The following is a 5,232-nucleotide window of genomic DNA, read 5'->3' as shown; positions in this document are numbered from 1 at the left end:
ATAACATATGACCATTTGATGCTTCGTTGTTTTGTTGTTGTTCTTTTAACTTTAGTAAGTATCGAAGTTGGGAGCTGAGAAAAGAAGGGTCTGGGAAATGTATTGTGATAGTAAAATTCTATAGGGAGTTTTCCCACAGTGACGGAGATATGCAATTTGGTTAAAGGTAAGGATTCTTAATGTGACTTTTACGTTATACCAGCCTGACTTTTATCATACTCGTGCCTAAATGGAATCTTTAATGGATCAGGTACTCATTGTAACAGTCATGAATTCTTCCTGATACCTTTCAGTTTTAAAACTATATAGCATATGACATATAGTTTTATTTTTTTACGCTATGTATGTTGGTATGGTATACTTGTTAGGAGGGAGTGTTTTCTCCATTATTTTTTCACTTACATCCCGTGGACATTCCATATTATTTTATATTAGTTTCCGGTATACCAGGTTCATCATTTAGACTTAAAATAATAGTAGAAGTTTTGAAAGTTTAGAATTCATGTTGTCTATCTCAAAACCCATATTACAAAGGGATTCCACTATGTTCTAAATCATTGCATTGTGAATATTTTAAATGTCTTTATCTAATTGAAGAGTATATGTTTTGTATAAAATAATAACCAATTTGAAAAGCAGAGATTCTTTTTTTTTTTTTCAAGTTTAGTGTTTTAATGGCGTGTTTGATTACATGGTTTTTGATGCGTGGGCCCCTGTGCCCGTATAAGCAAGAGCGACACAGATTTTCATTTAACTGATATGCTGAAATACTCCATAGTCAAATCAACACTTGTTCTGTACCTATTCTGTAACAAGCATGATCTGATTTAATCCTCAGAATAGCTTTGTCAAGGAAGGGAATCCTCATGTTCAGAGATAAGGAAATGGAGTCCAAGGCAATCTAGGCAGCATGTCTTGCAGTAGCCAGGGAGAAGTTTGAGGGTTTGATGCAAAATCCACTTGGCTCCAAAGCTGATGATGCTCTTAGCTGCTCCCTATAAAAACATGTCCGTGAGATTTTATGCCCATTGACCATGATGCATTGACCAAAGTAAAGAAAGGAGCCGTGTCTGCAAAAGACAGGATCCTTTCTTTACTCTGGTGAAAAGCAGAGATTCTTAAAAACTACATAATAAAATATCAAATTTCAGAAAGTTTTTAGTTTAAATGTAAAATTTTTCATTTCTGTTACAGTTGACATTCAATGATGTCAGCCTCAGGTGTACAGCATAGTAGTTAGGCATTTCTATAATGTGTAAAGTGGTACCCTGATTAGTGTGGTATACCTGACACCATACTTAGTTATTACAGTGTTATTTACTATATCTTTGTGCTGTACTTGACATCTACATGACTATTTTATAACTGCCAATTTGTACTTCTTAACCCTTTAACCTTTTCAGTTTGTTCCCCAATACTCTTCCCTCTGAGCAACGATCAGTTAGTTCTCTGCACCTATGAGTTTGTTTCTTTTTTCTATGTTCATTTATTTTTTTTTACATATCACCAATAGGTGAAATCATGTGGTGTTTGCCTTTCTCTATCTGACTTTTTTCACTTCGAATAATACCCTCTAGGTCCACGCACACTGTCGCAAATGGTAAGATTTTGTTCTTTGTTTACAGCCAAGTAGTATGTTGTTGTGTATATGTACCACTTCTTCTTTATCCACTACGATGGATACTTCAGTTATTTCTTTATCTGGAGTATTGTAACTAATGTAAATAGAACCATACAGATGCATACATGTTTCAAATCAGTGTTTGGGATTTCTGCGGAGAAAAACCCAGAAGTGGGATTGCTATGCCACCTGGTAGTTCTATTTTCAAATTTTTGAGGAGCTTCCATATTGTTTTCCATTGTGTCTGGTCAGATTTGCAGTCCCACCAACAGTGCACGGGGCTTCCCTTCACATCCTCATCAACATTGGTTGTTTGTTGATTTATTGATGACGGCCATTCTGACAGGTGTGAGGTGGTAGCTCATTGTGCTTTTAATTTGCATCGCTCTGATGATTAGTGGCACTGAGCGTGTTTTCGTATGTCTCTTGGCTATCTGTGTGACCTCTTTGGAGAAAAGTCTATTCAAGTACTCTTCTCATTTTGTAATTGCATTGTCTTTTGGTGTTACGTTTTATGAGTTCCTTATGTGTTTTGGATATCTTCTCCCATTCATCTGGTCGTGTTTTCATTTTGTTGATGGTTTCTATTACTGTGCAAAAATTTTTGAGTTTGATGTCATATATATGGCTCTTGTAGTCCTATCCATTCTGCCACCTTATGTCTTGACTGAAACATTTAACCTATTTACATTTAAAGTAATTTTTATACGTATGTAATTATTGCCATTTTATTATTCATATTTCTCCTCCTCCTCCTCCTCCTCCTCCTCCTCCTCCTCTTCCTCCTCCTCCTCCTCTTCCTCTTTCTACTTCTACTTCTTTTTTCAAGTCCTCGTTTCACATTTCTTGATACTGGTTTGTTGGTGCTGATGCCATCATCTTTTTCTCTGGCAAGTCTTTACCTCTCCTTTGATTCGAAATGAGAGCCTGGCCGGATGCAGTAATAGTAATCTTGGTTGTAGATTATTGCTTTTCATCACTTTCAATATTTCTTGCCAATCTCTTCTGACCTGCAAATTTTCTCTTGAGAGATCACCTGACAGTCTTATGAGATCTCCATTGTACGTGACTAACTACTTTTCTCTTGATAGTTTTAATATTCTCTCCATGTCCTAACCCTTTGGAATTTTAATTATGATATGTTTTGGTGTGGACCTGTTTGGGTTCATTTTGTTTGGAACTCTTTGTGTTTCCTACGCTTGTGTGTCTATCTCCTTCTCCAGGTTAGGAAAGGTTTCCATCATTGTGTATTCCAATAGGTTTTCAATTCCTGCTCTCTCTCTCTCTTCTCCTTTAGATAGCCTTACGTATGTTGTTACACCTGATATTGTCCCAGACATCCCTTAAAGCACTTTCTGTTTTATTTATATTTTTATATTCATTTTTTCTCTGTTCTGATTGGGTGTTTGTGCTACCTTGTCTACCAAATCACTATTGAACCTCTGCTTCACCAAATGTGGTGCTGATTCCATCTATAAATTATTCATTTCAGATATTGTATTTTTCATTTCAGACTTTTTTTAAACGATTTCTGTGTCCTTTTTATGTTTGCTGTCTCTCCGTTGAAGTTTTACTTACTTTGTCTATTCTTCCCCTAATTTCATCTAGCATCCCTATAATCAGTATTTTGAACTCTTATCTGGTATATTGCTTGTCTCCGTTTGGTTTACCTCTTTTTCTAGAGTTTTATCCTGTTCTTTCATTAGAGAAATGTTTCTTTCTCTCCTTTTTTCACTGCCTCTCTGTGTTTGTTTCTCTGTATTCTGTAGATCTGCTAATTCTCCTTGTCTTGACAGTATTGCCTTACATACCAGGAGTCGTGTGGGGCCCAGTGGTACAGTCTCCCCGGTCACCTGAGCCGTGTGCTCCAGAAGCTCGTGTGGGTGGTGTGTGCCCTCCTGTTGTACTTGAGCCTTATTGCTGTTGGCACATCTGGGTGTGGAATTGACCCTCAGGACGACTGGCTGTGACTACAGTAGATGAACCCCTGTGTGTGGGCTGACCCCACAGAGTGAGATCGGCTGTAGCAGGGCTCCCGTGTCTGCTCAGTCCATGGATTGGGCGTGTCATTATGGAGCTATTTTGGTGATGTTCTGGTGTTGCTGAAACTGATCCCCAGGTGTGTTGGATTTGGGGCCTCTTGGGAGGGGCTGTGGGGCAGGCCCAAGTCAGCTGCTGTTTGTGCCCAACCAGGAGCCACCTAGGGGAAGCTACAAAGTGACCTATTGTTGGCAGCTGCCTTTGTGGGTTTGGAGGCACCGGGGAGAGGCTATGCTGTGACACAAGACAGGCTGATGGATAGGATCCTAGAAAGAAACGGAAGTCCTCAATATCATAAATTGCAGCCCGAGTGGCTGTTGTAAACTAGAATTGTGATGATGCAACACCTCTGCTTCCTGAGTGACTCCCCATTACGTGAGGGTAGAATTCATCTGCTAGCATGACATGCGCCTTCTTTGATTTGGTTCTGATTCTGCAGTTGTCTCTCCATCCCTTTCTCAGAGTTCCAGGCTTACCTCATTCCTTTGCTGCCCTCACTTACAATATGTTGTTTCACACCTCCGGCTTTTGCACCTGCTGCCCTTCTGGAATCCCCTTCATGCCTTCCCTCAGCACCTTGTATAACTTTCAAGATGCAGCCCTATCTTTGCAGTATCTGCTGAGCTTCCCTTATACAACGGATTGTCGTCTCTTTTGTGCCCTTACTATACTTTATTCACGTCAGGTGTCGAAGTGGAGAGCGGTACTTTTCTGTTGTTATTTTTCATGTATTATACTCCTACTAGAATGTAGGACAAAATGTTTCATTTCTATTTCCAGCTTCCCCTGGGTCTGTGCCTATGACGGCTACAGTAAAGTTTTCTTGTCTTACCTACGGATGGACTGAGTGAGTGAGTCAATGAGTAAATGAATAGGATGTTTTCTGAAGTTGGGTTTTTCTTTTCTTTTTTCTTTCTTTTTTTAATAGAAAGAAGCAACCAAGCCAGCCATTCGAAAAAGAGAAAATCGTGTGGATATTATTGAAAGTGCTCCACAAGACCAAGCAAACAATGGTAATTTGACTTGTGTTGATGGAGCACACCAGAATAATATAAGTGGTAATTTAGTGACTATCTATGAATTCTTTCTAGCTTAAGCTCTGCTATAAAGAAATCTAACATGTGTCGATCCAAATGTGATATTCATTTCTTTTAAGCATTTTTTCCTATCTTTTGGGCAAAAGTATCCCCACTACTAACAACTGCTTCTTCTTGCAAATGCTTCGTTCCCCTGAATTCTTTTCTGCTATTACTTTTATGGAAATAAGCACGACTGAATGTGTACTTAAAATGCATAGTAATATATGTTCACATTAATGTACCTGTGACTACATTTTATAGTTATAAAGTCATCATTAGGATTAGGACAAGATGAAGATGAAGAATCACCTTGGGATTCTGAGGTACTGTCTTACACTATTATTATTATCATTACTATTTTAAATATCACCATTGAGTGATGTTAAAATGAAAAAGGTATGCTTTGACTTTACTTTCTCGCCTCTGCATTTCCTCATACAAATCATTTTTTATGGTTTATCCTATAATGAATAAACTAGCTATGTGCGTAAT

This window comes from Rhinolophus hipposideros (genome assembly GCF_964194185.1).
Source record: "Rhinolophus hipposideros genome assembly, contig: HAP1_SCAFFOLD_53, whole genome shotgun sequence".
Classification (NCBI taxonomy): domain Eukaryota; kingdom Metazoa; phylum Chordata; class Mammalia; order Chiroptera; family Rhinolophidae; genus Rhinolophus; species Rhinolophus hipposideros.
Note: the sequence above shows the minus strand (reverse complement) of the source record.